General features: G+C 40.6%; 1 protein-coding gene across 6 annotated transcripts in view; it reads right to left on the bottom strand.

Annotated features, from left to right (window-relative positions):
* The window catches only part of elp4 (elongator acetyltransferase complex subunit 4), a 257,514-nt gene that overhangs the window by 231,711 nt on the left and 6,021 nt on the right, over window positions 1-19,782 (bottom strand). Inside the window, exon 1 of one of the 6 annotated variants that reach the window (XM_059652118.1) lies at window positions 1,633-1,726. The exons of 4 other annotated variants lie outside the window; for them this stretch is intronic. The gene's annotated coding sequence lies outside the window, so the exon portion shown is untranslated. Of the gene's footprint in view, window positions 1-1,632; window positions 1,727-10,049; window positions 10,234-19,782 lie in introns of those variants that run through there. One more of the 6 variants, XR_007248966.2, reaches the window with a different exon arrangement.

The raw sequence follows: 19,782 nt of genomic DNA, 5'->3' as shown, positions 1-19,782 counted from the left end.
TACTGTTGGTTTCCTTTTCCTCATTGATGGAAACTGTGTACCTATCCCCTCCTCCCAACTCAAGCTGCACCTCCATTTCCCACATGCTAATGTCATCCTGCCTCCTTGACCTGTCCATCCTCCCTGGGCTGACCTATCCCCTCCCCACCTATACTCTCCTCTATCCATCTTCAGTCCACCTCCCCGTCTCCGATGAAGAGTCTAGGCCCGAAATGTCAGCTTTTGTGCTCCTGAGATGCTGCTTGGCCTGCTGTGTTCATCCAGCTTCACACTGTTATCTTGGATTCTCCTGCATCTGCAGTTCCCACTATCTCTAATCTGTTGCACAGTTCCTTGAGGCTGTGGAGCCCGAGCGCAGACTGGCACTGCTGTCAATAGTGTATGCATGGATGAACTGCCTGATGTGGTTGGGACTGCCTATTATTTCTAGTTTGCTTTTCGTACATCGATGACTGTATTCCCTGGAGTTTGAAGGAAATGAAGCGCTACAACTTGAGATTTTCCCCAGTTTGTTCTATCTTGTGCATGTTTCTCCAATACTACTTCCTCTGAGGCCCTCCTTCAAAGAATCCTTCAACCTAAATTTCAGTACCCCTCCGAAGCGATATCCAAATTTAAATTAGAAGTCACACGACACCAGGTTATAGTCCAACAGGTTTATTTGAAATCATAAGCTTTCACAGTGCAGCCTCTTCATCAGGTTAAGTGAGAGAGAGAAGAGCAACCAGGCAAAATTTATAGGCACACAGACCAAAAGATCATACAGCTGGCATGGATGGAGTGTTGAATAATAGGTCTGTGCAGGTGGCCAAGAGCGTTAGACAGTGTGAGTGAAGTGTCAACAGCTGAATAAAAAGCAAAGGGATGACCTATAATCTGATTAAATGAGATAGACAGATAATTACAAAACATTAAAAATAAGATGGTGCTGGACACAAACTAAATAGCTAGAACAACATGATAGGTATAAGAGTCTCATCTAACCAAAACAATAAGTAATCCAAAACTGTACAACCTAATTAAGGTAAAGCAATCATACCAATTTTTATCAAAGTGATGGTGTCAAAACAGGACTGGAAGGAAGGTTTTACAGATACAGAACAACATTGTGTTGGGTTCATGTCACACCGTTGAGGCTGTCTTCATGGGTATGGAACTTGGCAATCGGTTTCTGTTCAGCAATTATGTATCTCGAAGTCTGCGTTGGTGGAAGCTTACCAAAGATGGTGAACATGTCAGAAGTGTCCTACCAGGAAGGGAACATTCCTGTCTAGTGATTTCTGTGCAGTGTCCATTCATCTGTTGTTGTAGCATCAGCTTGATCTCGCCAATATACCATACCTTGGGGCATCCTTACCTGCAGCGTATGAGATACATGAAATTGGCTGAGCCACACAAGTATCTGCTGAGTATATGGTGGGTGTTGTTCCCACTTGTGATGGTTGTATCCATGTCAATGATCTGACATGTCTTGCAGGGGATGCTACGACAGAGCTGTGTGGTGTTGCGGTTGATGTTGTCCTGAAGGCTGGGTATTTGCAGTGACGTTTTTCCCCTCCTTTGGACTCATGGCAAGGAATCACTGAAATGACGACATAGCGATATCAACAAGTTTCATCCCACCAGACTTACCTTGGGCTATTCTTTAGAATCGGTCTCCAAAGACAGGCACCCCAGTACCTCACTCTACCGCAAGCCCACAGATAACCTCAAAATGCAGCACTTCTTTTGCTTCCACCCTAAAAACATTAAAAGAAGTCATCACCTACAGACAAGACCTGCACATACACAGAATCTGCTCAGATGAGGAGGAAGCTGATGGACGCCTCAAGATTTTGAAGGATGCCCTCATGCGAGCAGGATAAGTTACTCAATTTAGACTACGAGTTCTGATAGGCCATTGTGGAAAAACTGCAACAAACTCCTCAGAAGACAGACACAGGATACGACCCGATTGACAAGATTTCGTCGTCCAGTAATTTCCCAGAGCAGTGAGACTATGCCATGTTCTTCATACCCTTTAACATGTCAATGACAATCAACATCTTGCCAAGATCAATCTTACACCTCCACTTCACACTTTCAAAACAATGGCCAAACCTTAAAAAGGCCATCATTTGCAGCAAACTACCAAGCCTTCAGGACAACATCAACACCACCACATAACCCTGCCACGACAACCTCTGTAAAACATATCAGGTTATCAACCTGAATACCACCATCACACATGGGAACAGCACCCACCACATGTACAGCAGATACACATGCAACTTGGCCAATTTTATATATTTCATATGCAGCATGCCCTGAGGCCTGGTATACCAACAAGACTATGCAGACGCTACTATAACAGATGATTGTACGCTGCATACCAAATCGCAAACAGGAAGGTCTTCTCCTCATTGGAGAGCACTTCAGTGGTCAAGGACATTGAGCCTCCAATCTTCACGTACACGTCCTCCAAGATGGACTTTGAGATACGTAACAATGCAGAACTGCTGAGCAGAAACCAATAGCCAAGTTCTGTACACATGAAGGTGGCCTCAACTGTGATCTTGGGTTCATGTTGCGCTACCTGTGGCCCCACCACACACTGATAGTTTCAAAACAGGACAGTTATCACCTTGATAAGTTATGATCTCTCTACCTTAATAAATTAGTTTGTACTGTTTACTTGTTACTTTAGTTAGACACTTGGTATGCAACCTTTACACCTATCATATTATTCTCGTCATTTAGTTTGCCTCCAGCACCACCTTATTTTTAATGTTTTGGAATAATCTCTCTGCCTCACTTAATCAGTGTTTAGGTCATCCCTTTGCTTGTTATTCAGCTGTGGATACTTCACTCACACCATCTAATGCTCTTGGTCACCTGCACAGACCTATTATTCATCACACCAGTTCTATGATCATTTGATCTCTCTGCCTATAAATTCTGTGTCTGTGTGCTCTTCTCTCTCACTTCATCAGATGAAAGAGTTGCATTCTGAAAGTTTGTGATTTCAAATAAACCTGTTGGACTCTAGCCTCGTGTCACGTCACTGCTGACTTTGTCCACCTCAGTCCAACAGTGACACCTCTACATCTAATTAAAGTTGTCGGTACATCACCACTTCGAGGATTTTAAATCAGTCAGTCAGTCATGTACATACTAAAGCTGGGCTGAAATACTGAGCATTTTCAATTCCAGACAGATCTTCTCTTTCAATACCTCAGGAGGGCACTTTGTCTTCCCCTTTGATGTTCATATGTGCCTAAACTGTCCACCTGTTTAATACGCCTGAAGTAGTTGTTCATGTCTCACAGGCTTAGGGAGGGGTTGTGAACAATGCTGTGCTGGTACCTAAAAGTTTTATTCTAAGTTTCAGACCTCACTTCATTCATAGCCTCTTGTGTGAATAGACAAATGCAGAGATTGCTCTGATAAGTTTGTTTGCAACCTCACTGAAAATGCAGACTTTTGTCAAAGATGAAGTTATCTGCATTGACCTAATCCCTTAATTAATGGCTCTTTTTTTCTTCCAAGGTCATCAGGTCTGCTAATGCATTCTGTTTTATTTGAAAGTGTAACAGAACATTTTGTATACAAAACATGCTACACTGGTGTCAGATCATTATTGGATTATCTTTCCCAAGGGCAAGAAAACCACTCATGTTTTGCAAAAAAGTCACAGAAGTTGATTAGAAGCATGATTTCCCCATATAGTTTCATCACATTTACCACCGTTATCCCCTTCTTAATTTCAAGCAAGAGCTTTAGACAAGCTCTCTTTCTTGTACACACCATCCTGACCTGGAACAATATCATTGTTTCTTCATTGTCACTGCCCACATACCTAAATCACATTTTCCCTAGGGCATTTAGGGATGGGTAATGAACAGAAACCTTTCAAATTTATTTTTCCTTCTACTCAGGTGTGGCAGTGGCTTCTGGAACCAGAAGGTAACGCCATGATCTGTGTTGGCATGCCAATCACTGTGCTTGGAGCAGAGCGGCTGCGCATTTGTACAGATTAGCAAGAAGGTTGGTAATGAATACTGATCTAACCATCAATTCCAACAGTGATGGAACAATGCATAATTTTTAAAATTGTCCACTCAGTCAGTCAATACAGTTGTTGAACATGTTCTGGATAATCCTCAGTCTGCAAAGAATTGCCAACCTATTTAGGACTGTCGATTGGGCACACGATACATCCCTAGTGTTTAAGGGAAGCTACTTATATTAATACACAGGGGCCTGCTTTTTACAAACAATCAGGCATGCATCTGTTTAAACTCAACAAAATAGTCATTGGTTCATTTATCAGGGCAACGCCTTCAGTCATGGTAAATCTGCCTAGTTTAAAAAGTAAACAAACCCTGGTAGTTAATCGTCAACCATCTGCTGCATTCATAATTGCAACATCTCTAGAGTCCATTAGCCAACCAATTAACACGCTCCTCTCATGCCACATAAATATTGTTTCTCCCTTAAACTTGCATTCTTGCAAATTGTCCTGAGTGGAAAATAGAAAGCTTCAAAGAAGTGTCCTTGTCATCAATTAGCAATTGAAAAGGATAGCTATGAGGTCTAAATGGTAGGACAGCAGCATTCTGAATGCAAAGTAAAGGGATTTCAAAAGAAAAATAACCAAATTATCAAAGTACAGAAATTATGATCCAGAATTACTGAACTCAATGCAAAGTCCAGAAGCTTGAAAAGGTGCCCAATCAAAAGCAGAGATTTTGATCCTCAACCAGGCATTGAACTTTATTGAAATGCTTTAACAAGATTAGGAAAGGCCAGAAAAACAAAGCGAGAGCAAGGTGGAGAATTTTTTGACTCAGCACTCTGCAGCTTTCTGAATTCAGCATTGTTCAACAGCTCAAATTGAGATCATAACATTTGTTGCTATTTTGGTTTCTTTTAAAAAAAGTTCAGTCTTGCCTCACTTCATTTGTCATTGACTCACACAGCATTCATACCTCGGGACACTTTTGTTTCTTCATCAATTATCACTCCCTTTGGATAACTTACCACAAAGCTTTTTGACACTTCACCCCTCCTACAACTCACCTTATCTCAGACTTTCCCTTTCATTCATTTCCCCCTTCATTTACTCAAACATGGCTTAACTCTCCGTCCTGTGGAAGGCCACAGACCTAAGGCATTAATGCAGTTACGCAAGATACCTCAGCTACGAATATTTCCAACATGGATATTTCTAGACTTGATTTTGGATATTCAGCATCATAGTATTCTGCTTTTGAATTCAAAACCAGATCACAAGATAGATGAAGAAATGCTGCCTGGTAAATCATTTTTAATCAATGATATATTATGGTTTCTAACATTTTAATATTTACCTTGCTCTTGGAAACTCAATGGGGAGGCTATGGCCTAGTGGTATTCTCGCTGGACTGTTAATCCAGAGACCTAGATAATGTTCTGGGACAATGGTGGAATCTGAATTCAACAAAATATCTTGAATTAAGAATCTAATGATGACCATGAATCTATTGTCAATTGTCAGGAAAAATCCATGTGAATTACAAATGTCCTTGAGCGAAGGGAACTCCCATTCCTTACCTGTCTAGCCTGAACGTGCTTCCAGACCCACCTAAGACCATAAGACATAGGAATGGAAGTAAGGCCATTCAGCCTATCATGTCCACGCCGCCATTTAAATCATGGCTGATGGGCATTTCAACTCCACTTCCCTGCACTCTCCCTGTAGCCCTTGATTCCTTCTGAGATCAAGAATTTGTCGATCTCTGCCTTGAAGGCATCCAACGTCCCGGCCTCCACTGAACTCTGTGGCAATGAATTCCACAAGCCCATCACTCTCTGGCTGAAGAAATGTCGTCTCATTTCAGTTTTAAATTTACCCCCTCTAATTTTAAGGTTGTGCCCACGGGTCCTTGTCTCCCCGCCTAACGGAAACAACTTCCTAGCGTCCACCCCTTCTAAACCATACATTGTCTTGTAAGTTTCCATTAGATCTCCCCTCAACCTTCTAAACTCTAATGAGTACAATCCCAGGATCCTTAGCAGTCATCATACGTTAAACCTACCATTCCAAGGATCATCCGTGTGCATCTCCACTGGACACGGTCCAGGGCTAGTATGTCCTTCCTGAGGTGTGGGGCCCAAAATTGGACACAGTATTCTAAATGGGGCCTAACTAGAGCTTTATAAAGCCTCAGAAGCACATCACTGCTTTTATCTTCCAACCCTCTTGCGATAAACGACAACATTACATTCGCTTTCTTAATTACGGACTCTACCTGCAAGTTAACGTTTAGAGAATCCTGGACCAACACTCCCAGATCCCGTTGCACTTCTGCTTTGCGAATTTTCTCACCATTTAGAAAATAGTCCATGCCTGTATTCTTCCACCGCCAGCCCCCCCCCCCCCCCGCAGTGCAAAGCCTCACATTGAAATTCAGCCATTTCCTGGAGCACTCTCCTAAACTGTCTAAATCTTTCTGCAGCTTTCCCACCTCCTCAGTAGTACCTGCTTGTCTGCCTATCTTCGTATCATCGGCAAACTTCGCTAGAATATCCCCAGTCCCTTCATCCAGATCATCAATATATAAGGTGAACAGCTGCGGCCCCAACACTGAACCCTGCGGGACACCACTTGCCATTCCGAAAAAGAGCCTTTTATCCCAACTCTCTGCCTTCTGTCAGACAGCCAATCCTCTATCCAAGCCAGTATCTCACTTCGAACACCGTGGGTCCTCACCTTGCTCAGCAGCCTCCCATGAGGCACCGTATCAAAAAGGCCTTTTGGAAGTCTAGATAGATAACATCAACTGGGTTTCCCTGGTCTAACATACTTGTTACCTCTTCAAAGAATTCTAACAGGTTTGTCAGGCACGACCTCCCCTTACTAAATCCATGCTGACTTGTTCTCATCTGACCCTGCACTTCCAGGAATTTAGAAATCTCATACTTGACAATGGATTCCAGAATTTTACCAACTACCGAGGTTAGGCTAATCGGCCTATTTTCCATCTTTTGCCTTGATCCTTTCTTAAACAAGGGGATTACAACAGCAATTTTCCAATCATCTGGGGCTTTCCCTGGCTTCAGTGACTTTTGAAAGATCACGGCCAAAGCCTCCGCTATTTCCTCAGCCACATCCCTCAGAACTCTAGGATGTAGCCCATCGGGGCCAGGAGATTTATCAATTTTTAGCCCTTTCAGCTTTTCTAGCACTTTCTCTTTTGCAATGCCTACCATACTCAACTCTGCCCCCGGCTCTCCCTAATTGTTGGCATACTACTCATGTCTTCCACTGTGAAGACTGACGCAAAGTACTAAAGTTCTTCAGCTATTTCCTTATCTCCCATCACTAGCCTTCCAGCATCAATTTGGAGCGGCCCAATATCTACTTTTGCCTCTTGTTTATGTATTGATTGCAATGCAGTTGACTCTTAAATGGCAATTAGGGTTGGGCAATAAATGCTACCTAGCCAGCAACGCCCTCATCCTGTGAATGATTAAAGAAAAAACCAAAAATTTTTAAAAAGTGAGGAAAAGATATGCTTATGTGCACAGACTGTCAGTCATTTAAGCTTTTTCATCTAAAAAGCAAACCTTAACCTGATACAGGTAAAGCTACAGAAATATGACTAGATGCAATTGAAGATTTTTGAATTAATGAGATGTGGTGATTCTGGAGTGATGTGAAAGAGTCGGTGGGAGATACTTTAGAAGATAAACTAGTGAAAAAACTCAATAACGAAGTGCGGACTCAAGTTAGACCAATACAGGAAACACAAGCATTATGTACCTTTTCTACTGGCTTATTCAAACCACGAGTAGCAAAGTATTGTCCCATTTCAAAAAAAGTGATCATTCATTTTCCAATTTCTTAACATTAACTGTGGAAAACGTACATTGGAGGCACAGGTGGAATATTTTCAAATATGAACATTCATGCATCTAATTCAATAAAATCAGGAATAAGCATTGTAGTGTTAATTGGGCTATTATTAATAGTTCAGATTTTAAATGGACATTATAAATTGTACCACAGAGCAGCAAATCAGACATTATCTGAAATGCCATTAGGTCCCTGAAAATCCCACTATAAATCCTTCAATCCATGCCACAACATCTCATCTTTTATCTAACATTTGTTAATCCCTTGCAACTGTGAATATAAATAAAAGAAATGGAAGCAAAGTCCTCCAATTAGGCCTGACATTGTTTTCTCCTAATTCTACTCCTGCCTGCTAGATTGTAAATGTTACAATTTAATGTTTTCTCCTCCTATAATCAGGAAGGGTGTATCCTAATATTCCATTTTTGGAGGCCTCCTTTGCATAATTTTGATGACCTGTGTTATGGACTGGACCAGACCCCCTCAAAATATTTTAAACAGGTAGCCTTGGCCTTAATTTTTCCTATTTTAAAGGTAGGTGAGAGATACATGTTCTAGATTGATGCAGTTGGTCAAACTACTCAACATCAATCAAAACACAAATTAAAGACTATAGTTAAAATACAAAAAGAGGATGAGGTATTTAGAATAATCTAATCATTGAAAAACTTAACCCAATAATAGATACAGTAGTTATTACTAATCAACTGTTCTAAGTAGAGTAACATCCCATAAACACACTCCTTGGCAAAAAGGTAAATTCAGACAGATTCTTACATGCAGTTCTCTAATCCAGGAGGAAACAATGTCAAGAGATATTTCAGGAGGAAGTAGCAGTTAGCAATCATTTGCTGAAACTTCCACCCCTTCTGGGATCCCCGAACAGCTTCTGAGTGCTACAGCCAAAATAGAATACTAGAAAGCCTGGTCAGAGAGAGCTGGCCACTGGCCTTACATTGTTACAACTGGTAAAAAAAAAATAAAGGCCTCTTAAGTTGTTTTCAGTGGCCAGCTTTGTTCCTCTGCCTTTACAACCCCTCTTCAAAAACAAAACAAACCCCAGGGCAAAATAACCTTTATAAAGTGACAGCATCGTCACATATAGTTTGGTAAAATCACAAGGATTCATAGAACTGTAATTATTAGAAATAGGAACACACTGCTTTTGCCTCTTCAGCCTTTCCTCATAACCCTAAATAATGTTATTCAAAGCCTTTTACAAGGACTCTACCCTCACAGTTCATTGTGGAAAGGAGTTCCAAAGATTCACAGGCGGATGTTAGTTCAGTAATGGATAGAAAAGTGGTGGGTTGGGCACCCATCCTATTTTATGAGCCTCCACACCCCAGTCAAAAATACACTGGGGGCACGTGAAGGCTAGCTCCTCCCACTTTTACCTATTTCAGCTTTAGCACCCCTATCTTGTTGCAATCAAAATCCACCATATCATCCTGTCAACACCACTTTTTCTCATTGCACTCCTGAGACTTAGTGGCCACTAATTTTTCATTGCCTTGCAAAAGGTTTAGTAAGTGTTTTTACATAGATAAAGCACAAAAAAACTAGGATTATTGTTCTCAATGTCCTGCAATTTAACCAGAGCCATTAAAGAGCCACTTCAGACCAGGAAGCAAAAATCTAATGTTAGTTCTACCATTTTAATACTTGACCAGGAAAAGAAGTGCAAGAATCAAAATTCCAAGGTCTACTCCATCTTCTTTACATATTTAAAATATTCACAAAGATAAACGTGTCCATGTTCAACAGTTGCATCTGTGTAGTGGCGAACATATAATCTTCTAGAGAATTAAAAGCTAGTGAAAGACAGGAAAGGTTGGCAACATCTTCAAGTGTTCATTTGCACAACCACGTCCGGTTAGTTTTTTGAGTTCACCAAATGCAGTAAGGTTTATTTTGCCTCTTTTTGGTCCAAATGCCACAATCTAAGACTCGATTTATGAAGTATTTTACAACATATTCATTTACCTATGTGTTCAGCTCACATGCGTTAAAACTTAAAAAACAAAGGGCTTTATATTAGTGCAAGAATGATTCAAAATGACAGAAGATTCTTCAAAGGCCCTCGCAATGAACTGAGAAAGTCACTTCTGTCTCAGGTAAGTTGCTCCAATTGAGAAAAACAAAAATAATGCATGAGATTTTTCCAAACTTAAGCTATGATATTTATTTTTTCATTAAACCAACATCATTACATTGTACATAAAAATTTAAGGACAAGAAGCTTGTGTCTTTCAAAATTTGCTGGCAGCTGTTAACAGTCAAAGAAGTTCTTGTATCCCTTCAGTTTTCTACGGGCATTCTTAATTAAGTGCAATTGCGTGGCTGAAAAGGACCTGTAAATGTAAGATTTAAAGCAGTAAATGAGGGGAGAGAAGAGGCAATTCTGATTACAATGTTATTGCACAAGTTTGTGTGAAAAGGAAAAAAACAGATTATTTGTTTATTTATATTTTGAATGAACTGCATTGAGATATCTGGGTTTAAGTATCTGGTCTGTAGTCTCTCGTGCTATGCTATGTTGTCTAGCGTTCATTCATCTATTGGTCAACACAAGCATATGTACCATTTCAACTGGTACATCATATGTTCTTTCGCATATGTGAAGAAATTTTGTAATTCAATTTCACCTAGAATTATTAGGTAGTGTAGGAGTTGCAGAAAGCAAAAATAACCGTTATAATGTAACTCTGAATATGACATTACTTTTGGTTGAATGCGTACCACATGCATAAAGCTACTACAATAATTGATTTAAGCTTGAAACTGAATTACTTTGCAAAGTTAATTCAACTAAACATTTATACGCATATGGGTATATAGTTCTTTAAAATGCTATATTGTGGATCCATTCTAGCAATGGATATACTGAACTCCTATAGAGACATCTCAAGAGAATTTTTGTACTGAAGCAAACTAATGGTTTAATAACACTTAAATTCACTATTATGAGATTAAATTAACCAGCTAATGCATTTGGAAGGTTAAACACAAATTTCTCCAACTAAACTAATTTGAGGAATAGAGGAACTGATTGAAGAGGAAGTTTACTTACTGAAGTGCAATCTTTCATGAAAAGGTGATTGTTCTATTGTGTAGCCTTAATGCACCTGAGCTTTAAAAGAGCATTATAACAACGTGCCAAAGTTCAACAAAACATGGAGTGCTGAAAGATGTCCATGATTAATACGTACATGAATTCAAGGGACCTGGTAACCCGGCAGATAATGTAACAATTTAAGTAGAAAAAAAGCAGCAAGCCGATCAGGGATGAAAGATTTAGTCATTTTCCATATCCATCTGTTAATATTTGGTAATAGTTTGTTCAGGCGCTTTTAGGTTCTGTTGTATTCATTGTCATTTTGTGGTTTCAAAAACACGAATCAGATAATATATTTCATATGAGCCTTTAAGCAAGCTAAAGCAGAAGTCAATTTTAGTACCTCTTTTAGGCAGAGTGAGGACAAGTTGGATACTTTATCTTGTCTTCTCTTTCTTAACCTTGAGCACATTTGATCCTGATTCTCAACTCCAATTTCTAAGCATAGACAAATTTTTTAAAAAATTCCCCCTTTTTGTGCCTGTAACATAATCCTGTTCCCATCTTGAGCTTTGCAGCACAGTTTATCCTCAGGACAAAAAAAGACAGTCCAACTTGCTGCTTTCCCAACACAATTCATACAAGTTGCTATAATATACAGGCCATTTGTTGTTCCTGTACTGAAAACGGGCATGCAGCTAACCTCCAAGTATCTGTCTGCAGTTACACAGTAGGGCAAGTACCCGAGCAATGGGAGGACAGTATAATTGCACATCCTATTGGTTGAGTGTAGAGCATATTGTCATCCTGACTTTCTGTATTAAAAGATAAGTGAAAGAACAGCTGCTAATTGCACATTAGAGTTCAAACTTTCAGACTGGATTTTATCATGCCCCTGTGAAAAACAGACTTTGGGTGAGCAGAGAACACAAGTGACTCTGCTAATAAGTGAAACAGAACTTGTTTTAGCCAGCTGATTTCATAAAATAACACATCTTTTATTTAATTAATGACCGAGCAATTTTAAAATGTGCCAATGAAACTTCATTACAGTGGAGTTAGAACACTGCATTGCAGTGAATAATCACAGAGCAATGGCTGATCTACGAGGCGTATTCACAAACATTCAAAACTAAGATGAGTCTTCTATGGAAGAGGTGTTTAAAAAGCATTCAAAATAACTGACATCCATGTGGAAAAAATTGCTGCTTTTAGTTGTGGATATTTCACAGGGTCAAAAGAAGTTTTAGATTATACTATCCCTAGAAGTTTGAATTCCATTAAACATATTCAAAATTTTAGTAAGCATGCTTTTTCCATTTATAGCTGGCACACTAAAAATTCTGATTCGTGTTTTTGAAACCACAAAATGCCAATGAATAAAACAGAAACTAAAAGCGCCTGAACAAACTATTACCAAATGTTAACAGATGGATATGGAAAATGAGTAAATCTTTCATCCCTGATCTACTTGCTGCTTTTTTCTACTTAAAATTATTACATTAGCTTAAGCGTTCTAGCTGTAAATAAAAGATGAACAGTAGATGTCCAACCATGATACACTGTTCTAGAAAACTTCTTTATTCAACTATATTGAATCATTTGGCATTTATAATCAAGAGGTACACAGCTTAAGGAACACCATCAACAGGAACTTCCTTGAGCTATGTTTAAAATTGAAATAATTGTTCCCTTCAGAATGAGTATTTGCATTCAGATTTTAATATCATTCAGACAGAAGCAAGTCCAAATAAAAGTTAAAAGCCTGCAAGAAAATGGAATGCACCGTTTAGCAGACTACAGATGCAGACTCAAGTGAGGTGTTTCAAAAGATGAAAGTTATTAACCTAGGAATTAAGGTTAGACATACAGAAAGGACATGACATAGGAATTGAAAAGAAACAGCTGCCATGACTAAATAACAGATGAGGGAAGTTTGCTGGATCAAATAATCTGCTCCTTTTCATTAATCCTTGTAATATTGAGAGATATTTCACTGCTGATTGAGGGGAAGTTTGTGCAACTCTAAATCAACTGGTTGCACAGAAACGTAGAAAAAGTAGTCAGCCGTTCAAGAAAATTTCATGATTCAACATCATAATGGCTGATCTGTGGGCTAACTTCATATACCTGTCTTTGACCTATATCCCTCAATACCTTTCTGACTGAAGTTTTAAATCTGAGATTATTGCTAACTGATCCAGTATCAACTGCCATTTGTGGAAGAGCATTTCAAACCTCCACCAGCCTGTGTGTGAAGTGCTTCCTAACATTTATCTTGAACAGTCTAGTATTAATTTTTAGACCACGCCCCTAGTCTAGCCTGTCTTTTCATATTGATATGTTGAAGACTTTGATCAGGTCACACCTTAATCTAAGGTCTAGAGCAAAACAGGCTTAATTTGGATAATCTCTCCTCATAACGTAACACCTGAATTTCAGGTATTGACCTGGTAAACCTGTTATATTCCCTCCAAAGCCAATACATCCTTCCCAAGGTCTGGTGCCCAGTTATGCTCACAGTGCTCGAAGTAGGGTCTAACCTGAGTTTTACTTTCTGCATCATTATATTCCAGTCCTCTAAATACATTGGCCAGCATTCCATTAGCCTTATTGATAATTTTCTGCACCTATACTTGGTATTTTAAAGATCTATGCATCTGAACCTTGAAGTTTCTTTGGATGTACACTGTATTTAATTTCATACCATCTGGAAAGAAACTTAATCTATCTTTTTCAGCTCAAACTAGATAACCTCATACTTGCTTACATTGAAATCCATCTGCCACAGTTTTACCACTGTTTTAGTCTAGTCTATTAACATCCCTTTGTAACTTTATGCCATCATTTCTACTGTCTACAATGCTGCCTAACTTTTGTGTCATCAACAAATTTTGATAATGGCATAGAAAGTCATGCCCAGGTCATTAATAATTAATGATTAAGGCCCTAACAGATTCTTGTGGGACACTACTAGTCACATATTGGTATCATTATCCCCTGCTTTCACTGGCCTACCTCTCAACCAATTTCTCAGCCATCGGTTATTTGTCCTCAATTCCACGGACTTCTGCTTCTGTTAATATTCTGTTCTGTCGAACTTTTATTTCCTTTCAATTTAAATTCAATTCAAAGCAATTTAAATCCATATAGTACACATGCTATCTTGAAAGATGCTTAAACTTTCTAAAGTACACATACCGCGTAAGCTTAAGATGAAAGGGTTCCTTATGCATTCCACTAACACTCAAAGACAATATGTTGGCCATTTCATTCAGACGAACAAAGATTTGAGGGTATGTGTTAGCTGGTCTAATCTCAAAAAAGGTGGTGGTAGTGGTTGTAGATTTGACTGGCTGCTCAGCTAGCCAATTCTTAAATGCAGAGTTGAAGGGTCAGATTTTTGGTTTTCTGCCCAGTTGAAGCACAAGTTCAGTATGAAGTAACGTATAGCAAAAACAGGAGAGATCTATTCTCTTACAACAAATGCCAAACATCCTCAGATTTTCTGATTGCTAGGGTGGATTTAGAAGAAAGTTGCTATAGTTTCTGCCACTAAGTAATTGTAATATATTGCTTGTTCATACATGGACCAAACTATGCTTTTCTGCTGGCAGGTGTAACAGCACAACCACCAGCAAGCTATCAAGTTCAATATAACAAGTGCACATACCAAGTTAACAAAATAACTTAGAATGCAAACATAAATCTAGACAAAATGTTCAAGATACAAACTAAATTAGATCAATATATTTAGTGTGCTTATCCTAGATTTCAATTCTTCTTCATATGAAGATTACACTTGGTCCTGACTCCTCATGTGCTGTGCTTTGAGACAATGAGTGGTAATATATTGTTTTGCAGAAGAGATTCTCAGGAGGCAAACTTAAATGCTAGATTCTCCACTTGTAAAATAAAAAATTCATGGAGTACTCGCAGTGAGATATCCTCCACTGGGTGGTGTGGCTCTGCCACTATGCTAGTAGGATAGATTTTGATCAGATCTAGCAACTCAAAGCCTGGAGCAATGAGGTGCTTTAAATCATCAGAATTGTATTCAACACACTAACCTCACGTTCCAGCACTTCTCCCCAACCTACCACTACAATTCAGTTAAAGAGTTGTATGAAATAGGCACAGAAATAGATCATTTGGCCCTAACTAGCTGTTAGTCAATAAGGTCAAGGCTGATCTTTGTGTTTATGAATATCAAATTCCCATGTACCCCCGATAAGCTTTGATCCCTTTGTCTAACAAGAATCCATTTAGAGCTACCTTAAAAATTTAAGTGAACATTACTCCACTGTTTTCTGATGCAGAGAATCCGAAGTTTCAACCCTCAAAATTTCTCATCCGTCCTAAAAGGCTGATTCCTAAATTTAAACAGTACCCCTAGTTCTTCATTAGCACAGAAGAGTTAAAACATCGTTTCCATGTTCACCTTGTTAAGACAATTCAGGGTTTTGTACAAGTCGAGACACTACTCACTAAATTCCTCAGTCAAAACATGCACTTGTCCTATCCATTCTCATTAGATCAATAACTGGAATGAGTGAATTCTCGAGTAAACCTCCTCTGAATTGCCTCCAATGCATTTATATCCTTCCTTAACTAAGGAGAACAAATTTACGTCGTTAGAAAGATAGTAGGAACTGCCGATGCTGGAGAATGCTGCAAGCTGTTTATCCAGCTCTATGCCTTGTTACATTGTTAGAGATGTATTAACACCAATACTGTATAAGTCAATGTAATTTTTACTTTTATGTTCAATTACACCATAAAGGAGAGCATCTCATTGGCCTGTTTGATTAGGCTATATTTGCATAGCAAGTTCTATAATACATGCACAAGACTTAAATCCCTCTGCATTTCAGACTTTTACAGTAGTTCTCCACTTAAGTAATACTCTGCATTTTCATTCTTTCTGCCAAAGTAAAGAATGTCACATTTTCCCACACTATACTCAACCCACCAGACTTTTGTATGCTCATTCAGGCTCTCTATCTGCAATTCAGGTCTTCTTCACAACATACATTCCACATATCTCTGTCACCTGTGAAAGAAGTTGAAGCCGTAACATATACTACTGCTGGCTTTCACTTGTCACATTCTGGGATTCAAAGATCCATCTATGCACACAATGTTTTCTGCCCACCAGCTAATGTTCTATCAATACTGAAAATCAATCCAATGAGTGGCAGAGGGCACATCAACAAAGTGAGAAATTAACCCAGCGGATCTACAACGCAAAGGCCAAGTAGCAGGATCAACATGCAATAAGTAACTCAAAGATCGGATCCAAGTTACATCCTTTCCACATCACATTGTGAAAGGTGGTGGACAATTAAACTACTAATGGGAAGAGACTCCACAAACATCTTCCTGTCAATGATGGGTGAGCCCAGTGCATCAGTACAACAGATAAGATTGAAGCATCTTCAGCCAGGGGTGTTGAGTGAATGAACCATCTTAGCTTCCTCCCGATTTCTGCAGTGGTTCAGGTCCTTGTTTTCAACCAGTTCGACAGACCATACATGACATCAAGAAATGATGAAAAACCCTGGATACTGCAAAGACTATGGGCCCTGACAACCTTCCATTGATAGTTTAAACAGGTGTGTTCCAGGGCAGCTACAACATTGGCAATATACCAGGCAATGTGGAAAACTGTGCAGATATATACTGCGTGCAAAAACAAACAAGCCAAATCTAATCTGTCCAATTACTATTCCATCATTTTATCTCAATGAATCAGCAATTGATGGAAAAGTCATTTACAGGACTGTCAAGTAGCACATACACAATAACCTACTCACTTTTGCTCCATTTGGACTCTGGCAGACCCAATCAGCTCCTGAGTACATCACAGTTTTGGACCCAAGAATGAGTGACTGCTCTGAATATCAAGGCAGCATTTGTGGCACCAAACGACCAGAGCAAAAACTAAACGCATTGTGAATCAGGAGGAAAACTCTCCACTGGAGAAGTCATATCTAGCAGAAAGGATGTTGGCTATTGTTGCTGGAGGTTAAATTATCTCCTATCGATGTTGTCATTGTAGGAATTTCTGTAGGTAATCTACCAGTCCAGAAATGATGTTACGGACCTCTGAACCAGGTGGGACTTGATCTCAGGACATCCTGGTTGGAGGCATGGATGCCAACTCTGTACCACAAGAGCCCCTGTCTAGTTGATTAAAAAAGCACCCACAGAAACTGCTTCAGAGATGGCACCACACAACAGGAGATGGTATGACTTGAACCAATACCTCTTGGCTCAGAGGTAGGGACAGGAACACTATCACTACATCACAAGAGCCTACAGACTTGGTGGGCAGTGATGTCAGCCTAATCCCCTTTAGCTGCTTCAGTGATCTTCCCTCCAGAAGATCAGAAATGGGTATAGTTACAGAGGTTTGCACAATGTTCAGCAGCACTTTTCCTGACTCCAGACACTGAAGCAGTTTGTGCTCATTAAACTAAAACCTGGACAACATTAAGGCATTCGACTGGTGTGTGGCCATACAAATACTGCACCTAGCAAAAAGGTCAGAGGCTACGAATTCTGTACCAAATAACTCACTGAGTTGCTCTTCAAAGCTTGCCAACAAATCACATTTTCAATTTCTAATTTCATTTCTAAAAATGAATCAGAATGGAAACTAAGAATTATTATGTTGTTCAGGCAGAATTGATTTTTGAGTCAAGCTGATAATTTTAAATAATAAAGGGTGGCATGTCTCAGTTAGTAAACTCAATTATATCTCTCACCAGAAAATAAATATATTTTGGGGTCATTATTTCTTTGTTTGAGGGGGCAGCCTTGTTGGAATAAATTTGCTACTTTTCGTCCACATTACAACTATAACTATATTTCAAAAACATACTTTCAAGCACTGCTAAAATATCAAATTCAAGAGCTGCTCAATTCCAGAGGGAAAGTTTTATGCATAAGGAATACAAAACAATGAATACTGAATTGAAGAAGAGTTCTAAAACTTTCAGCCTTGAGCTCTCCCTTGTCCTTAAACAACCCCCAAGACCATGCCTAGTTATCACATGGTCTATTACATACCACCCATTGTTAGCCACTAACAGTCTGCATTAACAGCTATTCACTCCTTTGTCTGTCTAACTGGTCTTCTCTCTTTCTCTCTTTGGGACCTATCACCACCTATCATTACTCCTTACCCCTCTCACACTATCTTTTGCATATAAACAGACATTTTACAAACTACGAAACCATCATCTCCAATACGATCCATGACCTCATCACCTCAGGTGACCTCCCACCCACAGCCTCCAACCTCATTGTTCCCCAACCCCGCATGGCCCGTTTCTATCTCCTTCCCAAAATCCACAAACCCGGCTGCCCTGGCTGACGCATTGTCTCCGCCTGCTCCTGCCCCACCGAACTCATCTCCACCTATCTGGACTCCATTTTCTCCCCCTTTGTCCAGGAACTCCCCACCTACATCCGTGACACCACCCACGCCCTCCACCTCCTCTAGAACCTCCAATTCCCCGGCCCCCAACACCTCATTTTCACCATCGACGTCCAGTCCCTATACACCTGCATTCTCACGCAGATGACCTTAAAGCCCTCCGCTTCTTCTTGTCCCGCAGGCCCGAACAGTCCCCTTCCACCGACACCCTCATCCGCCTAGCCGAACTCGTCCTCACCCTCAACAACTTCTCTTTCAACTCCTCCCACTTCCTACAGACAAAGAGGGGTGGCCATGGGCACCCGCATGGACCCAAGCTATGCCTGTCTCTTTGTAGGTTACGTGGAACAGTCCCTCTTCCACACCTACACTGGCCCCAAACTCCACCTCTTCCACCATTACATTGATGACTGTATCGGCACTTGCCTCTTGCTCCCAAGAGGAGCTCGAACAGTTCATCCACTTCAACACCTTCCACCCCAACCTCAAGTTCACCTGGGCCATCTCCAACACATGCCTCACCTTCCTGGACCTCTGTCTCCATCTCAGGCAACCAGCTAGAAACTGATGTCCATTCCAAGCCCACCGACTCCCACAGCTACCTAGAATACACCTCCTCCCACCCACACCCCTGCAAAAATTCCATCCCATATTCCTAATTCCTTCCCCTCCGCCGGATCTGCTCCCAGGATGAGGCATTCCACTCCCGCACATCCCAGATGGCCACATTCTTTCAGGACCGCAACATCATCTATCCCCCCCACAGTGGTCGAGAACACCCTTGACCGTGTCTCCCGTATTTCCCACAACACATCCTTCACACCTCGCCCCCACCATAACCACTCTAAGAGAATCCCGCTCGTCCTCACATGCCACCCCACCAACCTCCACATACAACGCATCATCCTCCGACACTTCCACCATCTACAATCCGACCCCACCACCCAAGACATTTTTCCATCCCCACCCTTGTCTGCCTTCCGGACAGACCGCTCTCTCCGTGACTCCCTTGTCCACTCCACACTCCCCTCCAACCCCACCACACCCGGCACCTTCCCCTGCAATCGCAGGAAATGCTACACTTTTCCCCACACCTCTTCCCTCACCCCCATCCCAGGCCCCAAGATGACTTTCCATATTAAGATGTTCACCTGCACATCTGCCAATGTGGTATACTGTATCCACTGTACCCAGTGTGGCTTCCTCTACATTGGGGAAACCAAGCGGAGGCTTGGGAACTGCTTTGCAGAACACCTCCGCTTGGTTCGCAATAAACAACTGCACCTCCCAGTCGTGAACCATTTTAACTCCCCCTCCCATTCCTTAGATGACATGTCCATACTGGGCACTTCCTGCAGTGCCACAACGATGCCACCCGAAGGTCACAGGAACAGCAACTCA

Source organism: Stegostoma tigrinum, chromosome 17, assembly GCF_030684315.1.
Source record: "Stegostoma tigrinum isolate sSteTig4 chromosome 17, sSteTig4.hap1, whole genome shotgun sequence".
Taxonomy (NCBI): domain Eukaryota; kingdom Metazoa; phylum Chordata; class Chondrichthyes; order Orectolobiformes; family Stegostomatidae; genus Stegostoma; species Stegostoma tigrinum.
This window is presented reverse-complemented; position numbering and strand designations above follow the sequence as displayed.